Source organism: Mirounga angustirostris, unplaced genomic scaffold (assembly GCF_029215605.1).
Source record: "Mirounga angustirostris isolate CCGP_5_RB_7025 unplaced genomic scaffold, mMirAng1.0.hap1 SCAF_15, whole genome shotgun sequence".
In the NCBI taxonomy this organism is placed as follows: Eukaryota; Metazoa; Chordata; class Mammalia; order Carnivora; family Phocidae; genus Mirounga; species Mirounga angustirostris.
In genome coordinates this window covers 75450485-75473690 of record NW_026991723.1, presented here as the reverse complement: position 1 = coordinate 75473690, position 23206 = coordinate 75450485, and positions in this window count along the sequence as shown.

Genomic DNA, 23206 nt, shown 5'->3' with positions numbered 1-23206 from the left:
TGTCTTAATTTTTTTTGCCTATTTTATTGAGCTGTTTATCTTCTTACTTTTCAGTTGTAAAAGTTCTTTGTATATTCCAGATAAAGTCCTTTGTTGGACATATATTTTAAAAATATTTTCTCTCAGGCTATAGCTTGCCTTTCCATTTTATTCAACAATACCTTTTAAAGAACCGAAATGTTTAAATCAGATAAAGTATGATTTATCAAATTTGTTTGTATTTGAAACTTTTTGTGCCCTTAGGTCTAAAAAAAATGTCCTACTTCATGTAGCAGAAATTTTATTCCTTTATTTTCTAATAAAAATTTTATACTTTGAGCTACTACATTTAGGTGTATGATCCATTTCTGGTTAGTTGTTGTATAATGTGAGAAGAGGGTTAATTCATTGTTTCCCATATGAATATCTTTTTGATCCTTTGTTGAAAGTCTACTCTTTCCTTCAGTAATTACTTTGGCACTTTTTTGAAAAAGCAATTAATAGGCATATTTGTTTATTTGGGGTTTATTTGGGGGCTCAATTCTGTTCCATTGACCTCTGTGCCTCTCTTCATGCCAATAATATACTGTACTAATTAATGCTTTTGATAGTAGGTATTCAAATCAGGCAAGATAGCTCTATCACCACTGTTTTTTTCAGAATTATTTAGGCTATTCTAGGCTTTCCATTTTTTATATAAATTTTAGAATTTTCATGTAAAATTCTATAAAAAAAAAAAACCCTGGGATATTGGTTGAGACTGAATTGAATCTATTGATCAATTTGAGGAGAATTGGTATCTTATGAAGATGTCTGATTATTAACATAACATTCCTCTCCATTTACTAATTAATGTCCTTTCATGTAAAATGCTCTGTAACTTTAGTATACAGGTCTTGCACATATTAGGTTACATTTATCCTTAAGTATTTTGTCGTTTTGATCCTATTATAAATGATAGTTTTTGAATTTCAAATTCTAACTATTCATTGATGTTATAAAGAAGTACAATTTATTTGTTACCTTATAACATTACTAGATTTGCTTTTTAGTTTTAGTACCAATTGTTACAGATTTCTTAAAATAGTCTATGCACTCAAGTATGTTGCCTATAAATATAAATTTATTCTTCTTTTTTTGATAAGTTCAACTTTGTGTTGTAAGGAATAATTCTGCTACTTAAAATGGGGTTTTTTGATATTCAGTCAGGTACAGACATGGAAGAATACCACACAGAGACACATGTGAAATTAAAGGATTTGTTATACTTACAAATCCCAGAAGAGAGAGGTATGACTCATCTCTCAGGAGGCCATATAGAAGGAGTTCCAAGGGAGCAGGCTCTACCAAGCAGGTGGGGATCAAGACCCATGAGCAAATGCCTTTATTGAGGGTCAATGTGGAAGACAAAAGCAAAAGGCACAAGGAGGTTTTATTGGTGCATTTGAATGTCACTAGCTCATAGACAGGGGAGAGTAAGGTCACTGTAACAGGGACCCACCTTATCACACCAGTGCACTGGGCACATAGGTGGGGTGCTCATAGCCTGTTTGTTGGGATGTTGAAGCATCAGGAAAATAAAGTTTTAAAATTTTACAATACAATCTTCTATATTTTTTTCTTGCCTTATTTCATTGCATGGGACTTCCAGTAAAATGTTGAAGTTATAAAATAGAAGTCATCAAAGTAAACAATCTTGCCTTGTCCTTGATCCTTTGAAAAAGGCATTCAGTCTTTTACCATTAAATATGAGGTTAGCTGTAGGTTTTTCTTATAAATTACCTTTGTTTGGTTGAGATAGCTCTCTTATATTTCTAGTATGCTGAGGTTTTTTTTTTTTTTTAATCAAAAATACATGTTGAGTTTGTTCAAAGCCTTATCCTACATCAGTTGAGTTTATCTTTTGACTTTCTTTTTATGTTTACTCTGCAAATATGGTAAATTTTGTTGTGTTATTTTGATCAAAAATAAACATGGCATTTCTGTGGTAAATATCACTTGGTCAGGCTATCATCCTTTTTATATATTGATCTATTAAATTTGTTAATAGTTTTCAGAGATTTCTGCATATTTGTTTATAAGGAATATTGATCTTTTTTTTTTATTATTTGACAGAGAGAGAGCAAGAGCAGGAACACCAGCAAGGAGAGTGGGAGAGGGAGAAGCAGGCTTCCTGCTGAGCAGGGAGCCCGATGTGGGACTCGATCCCAGGACCCTGGGATCATGACCTGAGCCGAAGGCAGACGCTTAATGACTGAGCCACCCAGGCACCCGATCTTTTTTTTTTTTTAAATCACAGAATGCTGGTGTATTAGAATTAGTTTGGAAGTGTATTAGTTATCTATTGCGGCATAACAAATTGCTCCAAAACTTAGCAATGTAAAGCAACAAATATTTACTATCTCACAGTTCCTGTCAGTTAGGAATCTAGGAGTAATTTACGTGGTTCTGCCAGGATCTCTCAAGAAGTTGTATTCAAACTGTCTTCCAGGAATGAAGTCACCTGGGGCTAAAGAATTCACTTCCAGGCTCATTCATATTCTCAGCTTATTCACAACAGACTGGCTGAAATCTCAGCTCTCCCCATGTGGGCCTTTTCATAAGCTACCTGAGTATTCTCAGAACATGGAATTTGGCTTTCTACAGAGTGATTTGGGGTTTGGCGTTGGAGAGAGAGAAATTTGTCTTTTATAACCTAATCTCCAAAGGGACATAAAAACACAATCACATCTACCATACTTTATTAGTTATACAAATCAAACTTGATGCAATGTGGGAGGAAATTATGCAAAGTGTGACTAGTAAGAGATGGGGCTCATTTTCCTTCTGTCTGAAGAACTTCCTATAACATTTATTTATTTATTTATTTATTTATTTATTTTTTATTTTATTTATTTATTTGAGAGAGAGAATGAGAGAGAGCACATGAGAGGGGGGAGGGTCAGAGGGAGAAGCAGACTCCCTGCCGAGCAGGGAGCCCGATGCGGGACTCGATCCCGGGACTCCAGGATCATGACCCGAGGCGAAGGCAGTCGCTTAACCAACTGAGCCACCCAGGCGCCCCTCCTATAACATTTATTATAGTATAGGTTTGCCAGTAATAAATATTCTTGACTTTGTTTTTTTTTCCTCTACAGATGTTTTATTTCACCTTCGTTTTTGAAGCATAGTCTATCTGGGTATAAAATAATATACTGTTACTGTCTTTTCTTTCAGCCTTCTAAAGATGGCACTCCACTAGTTTTTATTGCTTGTCTAATTTCTCATTGGATGTTTGTAGTTAGTTCTATCTTTGTGCTGTCCACACTATACATTTTTTTCCTGCTTCATACTTTATGTTCATAAATTTGATTATGATGTCCCTTTATGTGACTTTTTTCTGTTTATCTTGTTTGGGGCTCACTGAATTTCTTAGATCAAGAGGTTGGTAGTTTTTGTCAAACTTGGAAATTTTTCAGACCTTGCTACCTCAAATCCCTTTGTTAGATTCTAATCACATGTATCCAGCAGGTCACTTGAGTTCTGTTCATTTTTTTTCACTTTTTTTTCTTTTTGTACTTCATTTTCAGTAGTTTCTGTTGTTATATCTTCATGCTAACTAAATTTTTTTTAGCAGTTTTTAATCTTCAGCTTATCCCCTTCTGTGAAACTTTAATTTTAGATATGCGTGTTTTACTACTAGAAATTCCATTTGGTTTTCTTTTATGCCTTATATTTCTCTCCTCATTATATTTATGCTTTTTTTCATACTTGAGCATATGATGCATATTTATGAAAATGTGTTTAATGTGCTTATCTGCTAATTTCATCATCTTTGTCATCTCTGAATCTGTTTCCATAAATTGATTTTTCACTGGATTATGGGTCCCAGTTAGCCTTTTCTCTGTTAGTATAGTATATCAAAACACTTATATTTTTGAGTACTGTATTTTTTATGTTCCTTTCAAGAGTGCTAGATATTCTTATGGCAGGTAGTTAAGCTACTTGCAGAATGATTTGATTCTTTTGAGGTTTGTTTTATACTCTTTTAGGGTGACTCTAGACTAGTCTTTACTTTAGAGTTAATTTAACTTAACTTCTATGATGTGACAATTCTGGGATCTCTAATGAATGCCTCATGCACCCAACAAGGCCCCTCCTCTATGGCTTGTGGGAACTCGAATGATGTATTCAGGAATCATTTGGCTTGAAATTCCACAGTAAGTTCTTTGCCCAGAAGTTGTTCTTTGTCTAAACTTGAAGCTTTTACTCTAAGCCTAGACAGGTTGGTATTCAGGCCAGGATTCCATGGGACCCCTTTGCAGCTTTCTCATACTTTTTTCTTAGCTAAGCTACCTCCTCTCTGGAACACTTTCCTATAAAATTTAACCACTTTGGCCTCCCCAAACTCCAGTCTCTGTCTTATCTACTCAGCAAGACCACTCTTGCTCTCTGGGTTGCCCCTCCCTATGAGACATTCTGGAAATTTCCTCCAGGCAGAAAGCCTAGATGATTTCAGGGCTTACCTCATCTGGTTCCCTTCTTGCAGGAACCGCAGTTCTGCATTGAATATCTAAAAGTTGTTGTTTTCTACATTTGTCCAGTATTCTAGTTATTTATGATTGGAGAGTAATTCTCAAAGTACTCGTATATTTTTAACTAATTCCAAATTTAAGTAAGTTCCCTGATAGTAAGACATTTTCTTCCAGATCAAAAAAAAAAATGAGGGCAAAGGGAATTGGGAAAGAAATGAGAATACGCTATAAAAAGACATTCTATTTAGATCAGATGAGAAAGGGAAATCCTTCTCCTTCTAGACCAAAGGTTAGTGGGAAAAGAGGAGAGAGAGGGGGTGAGAAAGAGGAATGAGTGTATGGGTGTCCCAAAGTCCTTGCTCTGTAGGATGAAAGATTATCTAGGGTACACTGTCCAGTTCCTCTCCTTTCTATGTGGTATGAACACTGAAGTGAAAGTCAATAGACTCGTCATGATACAGGGATTTGAAATAAGATGCCCCTGAAGCAGAGATTGTAGAGTAAATGGTGTAAATCATGATCTAAATGAAAGCCATGAGAGCGTGTCAGAGGAGTATTTGTACCAGTAAAAGCTAAGGAGAAGCTGAGTCAGCAGAGGGGATAGATCTGTGTCAAGAAGGAGATTGTTAGGGGTGCCTGAGTGGCTTAGTCGGTTAAGCGTCTGCCTTCAGCTCAGGTCATGATCCCAGGGTCCTGGGATCGAGCCTGCTTCTCCCTCTCTCTTTGCCTGCTGCTCTGCCTGCTTGTGCTCTCTATCTCTGTGTCAAATAAATAAATAAAGTCTTAAAAAAAAAAAAAGAATGAGATCATTAGACATAGGAATAAGCCAGGAATAAGCAGAATACCCACTAGAAGGCCTCAAAACATAATGGACGAATTCTACCTCAGTGGATACTAGTCCAGACACTACTAAAAAGTGCTGTGAAACCAGGAGAATCCATTCCTTCAAAGCCATTAGATTTTCCCTTATGAACTCAAATAAGAGAGGAATGTGGGGGGAAATGGGGGAAACTAAAGGACAGTAATATCCTAGAGAGACTGAAAAAATACCAAAAGCTATTTAAATTATTTGATCAAACTAAGTTTTAAATTAATGTGGATTAGATTCAATTAATCTTTTTTATTTGGAAAACAAGAAGGAGAATCAGTATGATGAATTTAGCTATATCTTCTTTGCTACACACGTACACACACACACGCACATCTATACACACACATATATATTCTTTATATATAAATATAATATATTTCATATACCTATACAACCATCCTGGAAGGCAGTATTATGATTCACATTTTACAAATAAGGAAAATTAAAACTCAGAGAAGTTAGCTGACTTATGTAAATTTACACCGTGTTTTGTAAACTGTTTCAATGTCCTTATGAAAAACCCCTGTGGCTCCATTCCTAAGATCATGAAATTTCTTAGCTCCTTCTCCCATTCCCTTTTCTACATGCTCTTGCTCTGGGCCAGAGTTTCCATCTCACTGACTCATAATTAAATTCAAATCTCTTCTAATACCCTTCAGACTGATGCTTTGGCTTGAATATCTTTGTTGTCTTGTGATTTTATCTCTGAAGGCTATATTTGGGATTATACTCAGAACCATGACCTACGTCCCATTGCTGAACACTGTTCTTCTAACTCCAGTCTCCACAATACTCAGCCCCTCAGCCCTCAGCTCTCAGCCCTGGCCCCCGTCCACCTCCAGAACCCACCCTGAGTATCACAACTGTGAGGACCCAGAATTCGAGCCAAGAGATACCTGGAACTAAAGCCCATGATTCCCCCTCTCTTTACTTTGTTTCAAAGAGCTCTTTTCTGTCCCCAGTATATTGTATTCATTTAAGAACGCTGAGTTCACCTCCTAGGGCCTCATATGTTTTGATATACATGTCATTTCAACCCAAAGCACAAGGCAAAAGGAATAATAAAGTTCTTTGTCTTAAACCTCAGACTCCAGTTTAGGAGATTTGTACATTTAGTTTGTACCAGATAAAACCTCAAGGTATGCCAATGCCAAGGGAAGGATGTTTGCCAGCCTGTCAAAAGAGTGCAAAGAAGACAAAAGTTCTCAGATTTCCTAAGCAGACCACAAGATCTATCCCTTTCCAGGTTTCCCTGTAGCTGCCTTAAACAACTCCTAAATCACAGAAAACTGCTTAACGCGGCCATATTTAGAACTGTTCTCACCTATGCAGTGCCCCTATGTGATACTGTGATTTTTAAGAAATACATCTAATTGGTCATTCAGATATTTCTCATATATATTTGGTCTTAGTCCACAGTTCTTGCCTCACAGGTCCCAAAAGTCCAGAATTTCCTGAGGGATAAGAGCAATGGGAGCATCCTTTATTTTGTTTGGTCTCTTGTCCTCAGTTCCTAAAATGCTTCCCAGCCATAAAGGTGAACTGGGTGTCTTGTTATTCATAAGGAGCCTCATTCCACCACAACTGAGTTTATGTTAATTAGAGGACTTTTAGAAAGCACTTATGAATGGAAGCTGGTTGCCAAGGGAACCAACCACCAATATAGAAGGTTGGAACTTCCAGTTCCATCCCCTGATTTCCAGGAAGGGGAGAGGGGCTAGCCGTTTAATCAATCACCAATGGCCAATGAGTTAATCAATCAAACTTATGTAATAAAGCCTCCATAAAAACCCAAAAGGAGGAGCTTCAGAGAGCTTTCAGGTTGGAGAAACAGAACACTTCCACATGCCACATACCAGGCTCCAAGCTCTACAAGGACAGCCTCCCTTTTTTGGGACTTACCCCTATATATCTCTTCAACTGGCTGTGGATTCTTATGCTTTAATATCCTTTATAATAACTCAGTAATCTAGTGAGTAAATGGGTTTCCTGAGTTCTGTGAGCCATTCTAGCAAATTAATTGAACCCAAGGAGGGGGTCATGGGAATCTCTGATTTATAGCCAGTTGGTCAGAAGTACAGGTACCAACCTGGACTTGCAATTGGCATCTTGAGTTGGAGGAGTTTGTTGGAACCTCCAATTTCTAGCTGTTCGGTCACAAGCACAACCTGGACTCATGGTGGCTCTGAAGTGGAAGGCAATCTTGTGGGACTGAGCCCTTACCCATGAAATCTGATACTGCCTGTGGGTAGAAAGTGTCAGAGCTGAGTTGGGTTGAGTTGAATTCTCTGACACTCTGCTGATGTCCAAGAATTGCTTGTTGGTGTGGGGAAGCCTCCACATGTGCACACTGGAATCAGGTCCAAGAACCCCAAAGACCACCAGTTAAGGGTAAGACCAGAACCAATCAGAAACAGTGGGGTTTTTTTGTGTTGTTTTTGAAGCCAACTACCAGATTTCTCTTCAGCCCAGTTAATTTCTTTTAGGGCCATTTCCATATACAAAGGAGTATGCCCAAGATGAAGTGGGACTGTGTATGTAAAAAAAGCCCAGAGCACAGTTTTGTCACAATTAAATGCTCTGAACGTGAAGTTCTTTTTCCTCTGAGTCTGTGTCTGTTTAAGTTGTGGCCTACTTTCATTCTACACTAAGATGGAAAGGACAAGACAACACTAGATCAACCTGTCACAGCAGCCATTGAGGGGAAGTCAGCTGAGCTCCTAGCTCAACAAGCCACAGTCATCTGCAACTTGGAGGCACATGCATGACTTGCATTGGAAATACTGACATGACCTGTGCTCTCAAGAGGAGACTTTGGAAAGACTCTCACTTCACAGGAAATGAGCATCTGCTCTGCCCAGATCCTCCACAAGCACCCTTAGTTCCTGCCTCTCTAACACTTCAGCAGACCCCCAATATATCATACTGATGTAGGATGTCGCCTTTCACAGCTTTGCAGTATTGATTCTCTGAGTATAAATATTACCTTAAAACTCTTGTCTGGTCACCACTTTCAAGGAGACTTCACTGACTCTGAACCTGGACCATGTGCCTCACCTTTGTAATCCCATAGTGCACGTCTTCATCACAACACCTACAACATTCTACTATAATTTTATGGTTCTTTATTTCTTTTTCTCACTAGATCATGAACACCAGGGAGGCAGGGAGTGGATTTTGCTTGTCTCTGGATTCCTGGTTCCCAGGAGAATGCATAGTTTCAGTGATCAAAACATGAGTTAGGAAAACCAAGGTGAAAAAAATAATACAGCAAATAGGAAAAGAAAGGAAGATGAAAGGAGGTCAGGAGAGGGAGAGAAAATATAAAAGTAGGAAGGAAGCAAGGAAGGAAGGAAAGAGGGATGAAAAGGAAGAGAGAATAAGGAAGGAAGAAAGGAAGGCTGATTTTCATCTTTCTATTCAGAAGAAGCCAACTTTAGGAGTCTATAGTTCTGGAAATTTAGTCCTTCTTTACAAGTTGACAAGAATATTAGATGAGTTTCTTGGCATTGGATAATTCTTTTGAAAGCTGGAAGTGCAGAGTTGGAATAAAAAATAATAATGGTAGAGGGGCGCCTGGGTGGCTCAGTCGTTAAGCGTCTGCCTTCAGCTCAGGTCATGATCCCAGGGTCCTGGGATCGAGCCCCGCATCGGGCTCCCTGCTCCACATGAAGCCTGCTTCTCCCTCTCCCACTCCCCTTGCTCGTGTTCCCTCTCTTGCTGTGTCTCTCTCTGTCAAATAAATAAATAAAATCTTTAAAAAACTGATAATAATAATGGTAGGTATAGAGGAATGAAATAATAAATTTAGAATGTTCCAAAGGCACCATTCCAGAGAGAGAACTTTTCTGCTATTTCACTAATCTCATCTATGGAAGTGGGACATGGGAATATGGATTTACCTAGGGTTCAAAGCCTAGATTTTCTACTCAAACATTTGTCAAAGACTGATTTCCTCAACTAATTTTCATCAATTTCACATTGACACCACTCAGTACAGTATGTTTTTGGCCTCTGGAGCTATCTGTCAATACTAACCAACATGGGAAGGAATTCAAACCATAGAGATAAAGAATCCCAGAGAATGTTGTGTGATAGAAGCTATTTGCCTGTATTTGTGAACCATGTGGGTTTTCAGAGATAAAGGGCAATTCTTTTCAAATCAAATTTTCAAAAACTCTGCATAATCCCAGCAGAGTTTGAGTTTCCCACTCATACCAAGTAGTTTTTTTTTATATTTTGTTGTACCTGCAGTTTTCTTTAAAATCACAGATATGAATCTTTTTTTTCCTCTTGCTTAGAAACCTATCCTTGGATCCCTAGCCTATATAAGATAAAATGTAAATGCAAACTCTTTTATAATTTGACACTAATCTATTATTTGGGCTTTTTCACCTGTTTTCCTTCTTGTGCAATACATTTTCACAAAGTGACCTATCTAATATATTATTTAAAATATCTGTATGCTTTTTTTTCATACAATTTCCTCTTCCTGAAATACTCTCCTTTTCCTTTTCTACCTGGTACCCTGTTATGTTTACTCTTCTCAGAAAATAGTCTGGCTTATAAAATAGTATGTTTGGGAATATGAACTGTGGAGTTGGTTAGCCTAGGTTTTGAACTTTCTACTTCATCATTGTATGTTCTTGGGGAATTTTTGGAGACTGCCTTAGCATCAGATTGTTCCTCTTCAAAATGGTGATACAGTACTGATCCCAGAGTTGCAGACATTATCCAATAAAATATCTTAAAGACTCAACGTAGTGTCTTGAAATTATCATTTACTATTATATTTTTTATCATCTTATTTTCCTTACCATTATCATCATAATTACCAGTATCTCAAGGTTTTGGGGTTGAATAGAATAATTCAGGTACAGGTGTTAGTACTGGGATTAGCACAAAGAGATCAATGAATGGTGGGGCACCTGGGTGGCTCAGATGATTAAGCGTCTGCCTTCGGCTTAAGTCATGATCCCAGGGTCCTGGGATCGAGCCCCACATCGGGCTTTCTGCTCGGCAGGAAACCTGCTTCTCCCTCTCCCACTTCCCCTGCTTGTGTTCCTGCTCTCGCTGTCTCTTTCTCTGTTGAATAAATAAATAAAACCTTTAAAAAAAAGAGAAATCAATGGATGGTGATAGTTACAATTACCATTATAATACTCATTATACTTAAACTCCACTTGTTATTAATCAACACTCTTCCTCTGTTAATCTTACACATGTGATTTATACCTACCTTTACCATGGTACTCATCGCAACATTTGATAATTATTTATGTATTCCCCCTTAGTCTACAATTTACTCAGTGGCAATCCATGCTCAAGTTGTATCTGTAGAGCTTAGTACCAAATAAGCTCTTAGCAAATTCATGTTGAATGAGTAAACAGAGTTAATGGTACATACTATGCCATCTCCACTGTTTTGTTTTGTTTTGTTTTGCCTATTTACAGTATACATCCTTTATTTGCTAAGTGGTTGTCCAGAGTGAGGAATATAGTCTAGGAACACTGGAATGGAACAGAGGGCTCAGACCACTGGCCTTAACAGCACCCTGTTGTCAAACTGAACTAAATAGGCTCCCTTAAAGGTCATCTAGAACTTCCAAATACCCCCAGAAAGTTCTTAATTGCAACTAGCAGGATCATTTTGAAGAGACTTGGAGCCTACCCATGTGTCCTCTCTAATCTGTCATTACCAATTCTGGGATGACTTCATAGAAACTCACCACTAGTCATTAGATGGTTCCTTCAGTGTTTCAGGATTTGGAACCACCATCCTGCTCCATGGAAAGTTTTAGAGGAAATTAGATTATGGTTGGGAACATTGGCGAACTAGATGAAAGGAAAATAAGTGTATTTAATAAATACTCCACTTTGTGGCTTCTAGCTTCAGTCCATGTTTCATCTTCTCTCAAAAAAGGGGAAGTATTAACTCCTTCAAAACCCCACTGAAACTTACCTCCGCTGAGGTTTAGGCCAATGTTCCATACCCAAATAAAAAATGAGACCCCATGATAATGCATGGTAAGATATTTTTAAGTACCCCCAAATTAAGGTAAATGGCCACACAAATCTTAAATTTTACTTCCTGCCTCGCTTAGTGTGTTGTTCTCAAGAAGGAATTACTTTACTGCAATTGAGAAGGGATTTGGCATCAGGAAGACCTGCTTTCAAATCTTGGCTTTGATACTTGCATAGATTATTTAGCCTATTTGAGCCTAATTTTTCTGACCAACGAAATGGGAACAGTGCTTTTCATAACACTGTGATGAATAATTGTGATATAATGGTGAAATGCTTACCATAATGCTTACATACAGATACTCAGTAAACACTGCTTTGTTTCTCATTTTCCCTCGGTTCTATGAGTATTCCTAAAAGTGAAGCCTTAAGAGTTTGTGCTGTGGAGAAGTCACATGTGTACTAACCCATTTCTACATTAATTCATAACAATGTAGAGACAAATTCTACAAAATGGAAGAATATCATCCACATACTACCATCATCCCTGGCTTTCATGGCAATTTTTTTTTTTTTTTTTGCGGAAGTGTAAGGTTGTATTGAATACTTGATACACATGGTACCTGAATATAAGCATGATAAATTACAAGGGATTATTCACTTTCCAAAAGCCTCCTTTACTTTATACAAAAGGATTAACCATGTGATTCACTTTAATAGTGAGTTCCCCCCAGGTACCTAAAAAATAAGATTTATTGGGCGCCTGGGTGGCTCAGATGGTTAGGCGTCTGCCTTCGGCTCAGGTCATGATCCCAGGGTCCTAGGATCGAGTCCCACGTCGGGCTCCCGGCTCAGCGGGGAGCCTGCTTCTCCCTCTGACCCTCACCCCTCTCATGCTGTTTCTCTCTCGCTCACTCTCTAAAAAATAAATAAAATCTTTAAAAAAAAATAAGATTTATTATTTTTTTAAATTGCCATTAGGTGGCTTTCAAAAATGAAGTCCCTGTGTGAAAGGAAATAATATTTTATGAGGTTAACTCAAAGTCTACTAGGTTGGCTAAATGCCAAAAAAAACCCCAAAAAAAACCCCATGTTCAATGATGAGACAGATTACCCTGACAAAAAATCTCTTAGGTCACATGTTTAGTGTTATGTAAAGGTAGATGCATCATTTCTACAAGTGCTGTTCTTTGCATGTATTAGTGATGATAGAGATAAAGAATAGGGAAATCATAGTTATTGACTGTCTCTCCTTTGCACCAAGTCTGATATATGTGTGACATCATTGAATTCTCTCAACAACTAAATAAGGCAAGTATTATCATAATCATGATTATTTTGAATATTATTATTTTGCACAAAAATGAAATGCTGCAATCTCAAGATCACTCAGCTGGTTAATACTTGCCCCAGGATTCAAACACATCCCTGTCCTGCTCCAATATTTATAACCTCCCATCTAATGCATTAGGTCTCATTGCATAGGATCAAATGAAATGGTTCAAATACAAGTTTTCTGGATGTGCATAATATTGCAATTTGGGAATTAAGGAAAAAATCACAGGGATGTGGCATCCCAACTGGGTTAAAAGAAAGGGGAAATGTAAAAGCACAAATTTTTAGATTTATAAGCAAACTCCTAGAAACTAATTCAAGTGAGATCACAGATCCTGAACTTCAACCAATGAAAATCTAGAGTTGTTAGCTGGACTTGCATCCCAGGGATATTCCAAAACTATCAAATAAAAATCATCATTGTTGAGGGAAACTTCAGTTTAATAGCAAATTAATCTGTTAAAACATAATGGGGAAATACATCATGTAAACAGTTCATTTCTATGTTTTTTAACAGCTCCTGAAGCTTTCCATTTCTCCAGAAATTGCTCTCTTCTTACACAGATTATTGGCAGTAACATCAAGTCTTCAGCCAAAGGAAAGGGACTGACTAGACCTCATTATGCTGTGATTTCAATTAAATATTATAAAGGAAAAGAGAGAGTTGACAGTGAGTAGGTTACAGAAAAAGGAAAACATTTACCACTGGGCAAGCAGCTCAGCCTTCATGTTCTGTCTTATGCCTGGCTAGTCAAAGAAACCCTTACCCATTGACAAAGTTGAGGCACATTGCCTGTCAGAGAGGCCCAGGGTATGGAAGCATCCAAGTTAGTTCATGAAAGTGCTGGACTTCTCTCAGCTTAAGTCACCAACCATACTCCAGCATCAGGGAATCCAGTATCAGCTTCCTGCCTTAGAGGCACCATAGTCTAATGCAGAATAATTTCCTCTTTTTCTTTTTTAAATTTTTTTCTGTATTCTATTTTTTCTAGTACAAAATATTGAAAAATCAATGAGCATTAATGACTAGACAGTGAGAAAACTGGAAGTATGGCAGAAGAAATAGAAAAAAGATGTCAGAGCATGAGTAGATGTTTCTTTGATATAGTATAAGGAGACAGAAAAATGAGACATAAATAAGATAAAACAAACAAAATGTGTATGTCTGGGAACTGAATTCCTCTCTGTTAATCAGATAGCTAAGGTACAAGGGGTATGTTAATCAGGAAACAGGGTTGAGTGAAACTCTTGTTATGCGCCAGCATGGAGTTATCATGGATGGCATTAGCGTCTTCAAACCTTGGTGTAGACACAGTGTAGCAAAGTGGTTTGATTTGATTAGGTGTCAGGACTAGATAAAAATCACCATTTACCACCTGTGCATACTTAAGTTATTTAAACCCCAAACTCAAGTTTTCTTATCTCTAAACTGAAAATAGCACTACCTATCCCATATGATTTCTGTAAATATTATACAATATCATATACACAAGGTGTTTATTAGCACAGTGTCCAGCAAATAGTAAGCTACCAATTTGATTAATTATCATTAATGAATTGTTACTGTGAAAGGAAATATTTCCTTGATTTATCTGGGAATTTCACTATTAGCCATTGCTAAGATGAGTAGGCTAAATGATTACCTTGATTTTTTTTTACTTAAGAATTTCAGTTATTTCTCTGAAAGCACAATTGGCACAGCAAGTAGGCATCAAAAAATAATAATCTGTTTTACATTGAGAAAAGTGCATATACAGGTAATACAATTAGAGTGCAATCCAAGATAGAATATGATTTTTTCATTGTCTAGTGTGTATGGGGAAAATAATAGGTGGGATAGTCTAGTAGAGAAGAACTATATAGATCAAACTAAGAATGTCAGAAAAGACAGTGACATTAGACACAAATCTCCCACCCTCCAAAATTTAAAATTCAAGAAAAGAAATTTTTTGGCTGCAAAAATCTTAATTTAAAAAAATATTAAATATGCAAATAATGAACCGTAGAACACTACATCAAAAACTAATGATGTACTATATGGTGACTGACATAACATAATAAAAAATATATATTAAATAAAATGCTAATCTTATATAAAATACTTTAAAAATCTTAAATAGGGGCACCTGACTAGCTCATGACTCAGAAGACCATGCAACTCTTGATCTTGGGGTCGTGAGTTTGAGCCCCATATAGGGTATAGAGATTACTTAAATAAATAAGACCTTAAAAAATATAAAATAAAATAAAATCTTAAATACAATAAATTTTAAAATCTTAGATAAAGTACTAGCGCTACTCAAGACCTAACAAACATCATCATGGCCTAGTAGAATTTATCATGTAAAAGCAGGTATAATTCATTAAGAAAAAAAATCTATCAAGGAATGATATATTCAACATACAAGCAAATTAAAAAGAAAACAAATAAATGTCCCAATTGAAACATAAATATTTACAGTTTATTCATGATAAAACTCTTAGCAAATTATCAACAACAGGATACTTTCTTCATCTGATAATAAGCAGCTATTATAAATCTACTGCAAATAGAACACTCATTTATGAAGCTTTAGAAGCATTTCCATTAAAGTCAAGAAAACATAGTAGTACAGAGTAGCACAATCACCATTACTAGTCATCTTGATGTCCTAACTATGCAATAAAACAAGAAAAAGAAATGACACATAGAATTGGAAGTTGTCATTACATAGTTAGAAATTGTAAGATTATCAACATAGTAAATCAAGAAAAACTATAAATGAACTAAGTGAACAACTTTGAAACCTTGGAAGGGTTGAATAATATATAAAAATGTATACATACCAGTAATAATGTAACATAAGAATAGTCATAATAGAAAAAAATTCTAAGATTTTTATAAATAAATTTTAAAATACATATGTGTAAAACCTTATGGAGAAAATTACAAAAGATTCTTAACAAACATACAAAATATATGGAGAGTTGTGCCACTTCCATAAATGGAAATGTTAAAAATCACAAGTGATGAATTTGACCCAGATTATCAATATAGTCAGTGTTGTTTCAAATGAAATCCCAGCAAGATTTTTCCCCTATAACTCTACACACTTATTCTAAAATTCATCTGTACCTGCAAACACCAAAGATTAGCCAGGATAATTATGGGGGGAAAAAAGAAAAAAAAAGAGGTAATACTTAACTACCTATCCATTAAGACATTTTAAAGCCATAGAAATTAAAACAGTGATATTGGAGGAGTGAGAGAGAGCCAGGTCAATGGCAGAATTTGCAGCCCTTAAGTAAGCTCAAATATATGTGAGAAAACTGGCATATGATGGAGGTGCCATTATAAATCAGTGGAAGAAAAGAAGAAAACTCAGTCAATGGCATGATTTTTCATTTGGAGCTTACTTTGTGCAGAAAAATAGCAAATCAAAATTGTAAATGGGGAAAAAAATTAAATTAGAGGAAAACGTAGGATAATGATTTTGGCAAGAAGAGAACCAGATTCCTTGGAAAACTCTCAAATCAGTAGTTTATAGTAAGGCGCTGATAAAACTGATTACATAAATATTAAACTGTTCTCTACAAAACACACCAGGAAACATACTAAAGAAAAAAATGGCAGGCTTAGAAAAGATATTTGTAATACGTAAAACCAACATGGATTAGAATCCTGATCAGGTAAGGAAGTTACATATCAGCTTAAACAAACCAACAGTATAACTTAAAAATGGGGATGTGATGGGAGCAGACAATTCAGAAGAATCAATGAACAAATGAAAAGATAGTTACCCTCACTAGTGATAAAAGAAATGCAAATTGCAACAACAGTGAAACGCCATTTCACACCAAATAGTTTGACAGGCATTAAAGAGTCTGTCAACACCAACTGTTGGTAAAGGCATGAGAAAACTGAACTCTCATACCCTTCTGGTGGGAGTGTAAATTAGCACAATCACTCTGGAGAGCAATTTGGCTGTAGACAATGAAATTTAAAATGTGCATTCCCAGTGACTTAGCAATTCTACATTAGAGAAACACTTGCTCATACGTACCAGGGGATCCAGGATGTTCATTGTAGTATTATTTGTTTGCAATGGAAAAATTAGAAACAACTTTTATGTCCTGCAATAGGGAAGAGGCAAATAAACTGTGATACTTTCACACATTTACTCTAATAATAAAAATAAAAATGAGTTCATTGGACCTATGTGTAAAGACAGGAATGGATCTCAAAAAATGCAATCTTGATTAGAAAAGGAGGGGAACAGCAAGTTATTAAAAAGTATTTAGTATGGGAACGCCTAAGTGGCTCAGTCAGTTAAGCGCCTGCCTTCGGCTCAGGTCATGACCCCAGGGTCCTGGGATCGAGTCCCATGTCAGGCTCCTTACTGGGAGCCTGCCGCTCCCCCTGCTTCTGCGTGCGCTCTCTCTCTGACAAATAAATAAAATCTAAGGGGAAAAAAAAAGTATTTAGTATGAAATCGCTATGTAAATTTTTTAAAAAAACAGCCAACTATGTATAATACATGTATGGGTACATTTCATAATAAACATAGAAATTAGGGGCTGCAAAATTCATGTTGGGGATTGCCTCTAAGGATGATAATAGAGGAAAAAGGAACTTCAGCCTTATCTGTACTGTTCTATACTTTTAAAAAAAAGTCAATCATATGGTGAGCACATAATAAACATTATAGCCAGCCGGGGGGGGGGGGGGGCGGGGGCAGTGGTGTGTGCAGGGTGACTTTTGAGAGAAAATCTGACTGTGCACTTGAAGGTAAGCAGCAGGAGGAAGAGAGTGGTTGTTTTTTCTTTCTAGTCTCAGATTATAGAAAGCACTTAATCACGGCTGCTTCTCTTCTCACATGTATTCAAACCCAGAGTCTTTCTAGGACAGAGGGAAATACATCAGAGTAGTAGACATTAGGCATCACATGCATGTACACACACACACACAAACTGCTTGTGCATAGCTACAGTGCTAAGTTGGCACAAGCCATAGAGCTAGGTTCTTCCAAGACCAGAGGGATGTTACCTTGTTCCTTCCATCTGGGATCCCTTTGTATGTCCGCTTGACCCGCTTACAGCAACACTGCCCAACGCAAATCACCACTTCAAATGACCCTGCTTACTTATCTTCTCTAGTCAACCTGAATGCCCTTCAGACATTTCCCAAATTTACCAGGCTCCCTAGTAGGTGTGTTAGATACACTTTGTCTCTCTTAATCCTCAAGACAACCCTGTGTGGTCAGTATGTTAACCTCATGTTATAGGTAAGAAAATTCCAACACCCACAATTAGTTTAGCCCAAGTTATAGTTTGTAACTGGTATAGCTGGAGTCCAAACCTAGGTTTGAATGACCCCAAAGTTAAGCTCTGTAAAAAGACCAGGGAGTACAGTTGCTGAATCCGCTTCCTCAACCACCACTTCATCCAGAGCTTCATACCAGACATCACGGAAAGAATAAAAAAATAAATAAGGTGTGGTCTCTGCTGCAGAACAGTTTGGGATCCAGTAGTGGGCTTACCTCATCCAAGATATAAGAACCCTCTATATACTGGGAGTCTATAATTAAGCCATTTTACAGTCCCCTCCAGGCTGAAAAAGACTGCTCCCTTTTATCTTTGTGTATATGTCTTATATTCCAGGCCTTTGCAGTTCCCACCAGATTCCCACATCCCTTTTGGATTTGGGGGCCAAGAATTTATCACAGCCCTTCGGTGAGGGAAAGACCAGTACTGCCTCACTCTAGCCAAAGGTTCTCGGGTGTGATGTAAGGGAATCCCCTTCTTGGTCCAGCCTGGAGGTCTCAGTGCAATTAATATTTGCAAGTTGCAAGAAGTAACACCTAAAGCCTCCCTGTTGACAGCCAATCCCTGATGAATTTTTCGGATGTGTTGGATTATTTTTCCTCATGTGTCCGCATGCGGTGTCTGCTGAGCTCATCTGTAGCAGGAAGTGGGATCAGTGAGAACACCAGGGGACAGGATAAAGAATGTGTCCTCTGAGCATAGCTGGAAGAATAAAACTCAATTTTTGGATGTGTTCTGTCTACTAAAACTTTGAGTTTAAGGAAAGTTTTTTTCTTTCTTTCTGTCTGTCTTTCTTTCTTTCTTTCTTTCTTGTATGACCACGACCATCCTTGGAAAAAAATAACCAACCTTTCATCCCAGTGAACCACAGAGGCAATTTATTATAGAGTACCCTGGAGGAAGATTAACCATATGTCCTTAAAAAAACATGGCAGGGAATTGCATCCGTGCTAGTTGTGTGAGGAGCAATCATCTTGGCTACTTCTGCCTGCCCAACCTGTGTGGTGGGTGGTGGGAGGGATGTGGGGCGGTAGTGAGGCTCCTGTGGTTGCTGGAATGCCATGGTAGTGACTGGAGGCCACTCTGGTGTCAGTGCCAACTTAGATGTGCAGAGTCAGCAGGAAGGAGAAAGAACCGGGGGAAAAATCCATTCTGAGATGTTTAAGATGTAAGAATCCTCAGGGATCGCCTGATCCACAGGTCCCCAAACCTGCAGAACAGCAGAGTCACCTGCAAAACTTCTCTGGAAATACCAACTCCAGACCTACTGAATCAGAGCCTATAATTGTGAGGCTACACATGCATGCTGAGGAACCACTCTGGAATCTCATGATATAATTGGAGAAGCTAAAGCTAAAGAGGGAGCATGATTTGCCCATCCTCAATGACCATGCAGGTCAGAAGCCAGAAGTCCTTAGCTGAAGTCTCTCCTTTCTCTAAAACCATCATCTCTATCTTCTCCACTCTTCCAGTCTCAAGGAATGATCCCACCAACCACCCAGAACCCAAACCAGACACTTGGGAATTAGAATCATTCTCTTCCACCCTCCACACGAAACTCATGCCCAATATTTCCAATTTTACTAATTAATATTGACTGTATAGTCCCTCACCCCTTTCCCACATACTTCCCCAGTTCAACCACCACCATCTCTCACACAAACTACTGCAATAGCCTCTTAACTGGTATGTCGGCCTCAGGTTTGCCCACCCTATCCATTCCATATTGAAGCCAAAAGGATCTTTTGAAGGATTAAAGCATGAATCTGATCTTGTCACTCCCCTACATAATCTTTCAGTGGCTTCCAGAGGATGACAGTTTTAAGACTTTGACCAGCCTTCATAACTGACCTCATTTTTGCTCTTCTCCAACTACCACCTCACATCTCCTGCAACACAAAACTTCTATTTCATTCCCTTTATGCACCATGAATTCCCTCTCTTGGATGTCTTTACTCTCTCTCTCTCTCACACACACACACACATATACACCACATCTTTATTCTATAAGACTTAAATTCTGTGTCCTCTATGGAAGTCTTCCTCAATCCCAGCCATCTGACTGTCTCTCTTTGCCTCTGTAGCATTTCATGATTTTCTCCATGAAAGCTTTTATCAGGATGTTATCAGGTTATATTAAAAATGTTTCATGTTAATTATTTCTATTTCTTTCTGTGGTGTGAGGCTCCCAAGCACCAGAGTTAATTCCTGGTTCATTTCTATATTTCAAGAATGAAACATATAACCTAGCATGGTAGGGACTTAAAAGTATTTGTTTCACCAAATCAGATTTTCCTGAAATAAGTTGATGGACCTGATTTTCTTGGACCTGATTTTTTTTTTAAGCTTTTATTTATCTATTTGAGAGTGAGTGAGCATGACTAGGGGGAGGGGCAAGGGAGAGGGAGAAGCAGACTCCCTGCTAAGTGTGGAGCCTGATGTGGGGCTCAATCCCGGGACCCTGGGATCATGACCTGAGCCGAAGGCAGACACTTAATCGACTAAGCCACCCAGGTACCCCTGCATGTATCTCTTTGAATTAGTGTTCTTGTATTCTTCGGGTAAATACCCAGTAGTGTGATTGCTGAATCATAAAGTAGTTCTATTTTTAACTTTTTGAAGACCTTCCATACTGTTTTCCGTAGTAGCTACACCAGTTCATATTGAACAAAGGTTATTTTCAACTGCAATTCACGTGACCCTCTTCAGCCTCTCCTTTTTTCACACATAGCCCACTATCATGTTGCAGAGATTCTCCACACTCAATATATTAATATAGTTTAAAGTCACAACTTCTAGGTTCTAGTCATAAATTTGTCAATACCTTGTTTTCTGATCTTTGGTGAGAAAAGAAAATTAACTTTCTCCTTCTTGGTTCTTTTAAAAAATAAAAATACTGAGAGCTGAGGATCATGGAGGGCAACAATAACTTTCATGCATGAGTGGTAAGGATTTGGTAGAGCTCTTCTGGAGGGTGACTTGATAACACCTAGGAAAACATAGAAAAGTATGTATACTTTTTTTTTTAAGATTTTATTTATGTATTTGACAGAGAGAGACACAGCGAGAGAGGGAACACAAGCAGGGGGAGTGGGAGAGGGAGAAACAGGCTTCCTGCTGAGCAGGGAGCCCAATGCATGGCTCAATCCCAGGACCCTGGGATCATGACCTGAGCCGAAGGCAGACGCTTAACAACTGAGCCACCCAGGTGCCCCAGAAAAGTATGTATACTTTGACTTAGCAGTTCTACTTCTGGACTTCCATAAGCCAACCATCATCAAACTATGGCTCATAGGCAAATCTGGCCTATTTTTATATAAAGTTTTTTGGAACACAGCCACCCACCTGTTCTGTTACATATCACCTATGGCTGCTTGTATGTTACAGGGGCAGAGTTGAAGAATTGCAACACAGACCATGTGGCCCACAAAGCCCTCAAATTTATCTGGACCTTTTCAAGGGACATTTGTTGATGTCTGCTGCAAAGTTATGAAAATGTCACTGGGTCACTCATGTGTTTCTTCAAAGGATAGAGCTTCTATTCCCTCAGCCCCAAGCCTGTGACTATAATGTCTTTAGGTTTTCAGGCCCAGAGATCTCTAAGTTTTGCTTGTTCAGCTCCATCTGGAGCCCGGGGCCAAACCCTTCCAGAGGTGCTGTGTAGCAGCTCAGTTATCTGCTTCCCAGTCATGCAATCTTCTCTCCTCTGCAATTCCTCACAGGAGTCCTGTTTGTTTCTCCTACTTAAATACTCAGAAATAAAAGTGCTCATTTTCCTTCCTTCCCTGAACTCTTTGAGACAATCCAGATCACCATAACAGAGAAGAACAAGACTTGCCAAGCTCATTTCCCCTATCAAGCAGCACTGATTGTCTCTGGTGGCAGACCTCTCCTTCCATTTTGGGAAAAGGAGTCACATTCTTGTCTCAAAAGTGAATCATCCTTCCAAGAATGACCATGGTAGTTTCTGTATTTTCTTCACAGGAAGAAAAAAAAAGTTAAATATTTAATATGGTACCCTGGTATACACATTCATTTTACAATGGAAAAAGCAATAAGACTATTAAAAAATAATAATAAAAAGAAAAGGCCTGGGTAGCTTAGTTGGTTAAGCATCCAACTCTTGGTTTCAGCTCAGGTCATGATCTCAGGGTCCTGGGATCAAGTCCTATGTCAGGCTCCATGCTCAGCATGGAATCTGCTTGAGATTCTTTCCCCTTCCCTCTCCCTCTTCCTCTGCTCCTCCCCCTGCTCACATCTCTCTCTTTCTCTAATATAAATAAATAAGATCTTTTTTAAAAAAAAGGCCTAGTTCACAGGTGGCTTTGAGGACCCATTAAGATTATGCAAACAGCTAGCTTTTATAAACTCCAACATACTTCATAGATATAAAGTGGAATTATTATTAACAAAATTTGATATTCCAAAACAGCAAGTGGGGATTATCACTCATATTGCAAAAGTTATCTATACAAACTGCCGTAAATTTATTTTAAAGAATTAAGCTCACCCAAAGCAAATCCCACAGAAGGAATAAACCATACACATAAATAAATGTGTATATATGCATCATTTCTCCCCAAAGGATAGCTTATGAAACTTTAATGAACCCCTAAAACAGATAAAAACAGAGTTGTTCGTTTGAACACAGCCCTACCCTCTAGGTATCCCCAACTTTACTGAACTGGCCCACAGGACATCTCAGACAGACCCTTGAGTTCTGCAGAATGAGCAAAAAGAGGGAACTGCCAGTTCTCTAAATTATGGAAAGTTGACCCTGGAAGAATATCTAGGCAACATTTTGAGCCCGTTCCTCACTTTCCAGATTAGGAACTGGCAATGAAAGAAAAGAAATACTTTGCTCACAGCCATAGAGAGCTCATTGATGAATGGACACAAGTTCAAATTTAGATCGTCTGCTTCCAAAATTAAGACTCTCTTGTCTATACCTTCTCTACACCTCAACAACAACAAAAATCAGAAACATGCCCGAGATGTAAAGTGAGATCCACCTGCAGAAGGCACAGAAGATTTTAGGTTCACCTGACTGTCCTGGAAGCATGCGTGCATTTATTTATTTATTTATTTATTTATTTATTTATTTATTTTTAATTTTTTTTTTTTTAAGATTTTACCCATTTATTTTAGAGAGAGAGAGAAAGTGCAGGCAGGGAGAGGAGCAGGGGGAGAGGGAGAGGGAGATAATCTCCAGCAGACTGCACTGAGTACAGAGCCCACC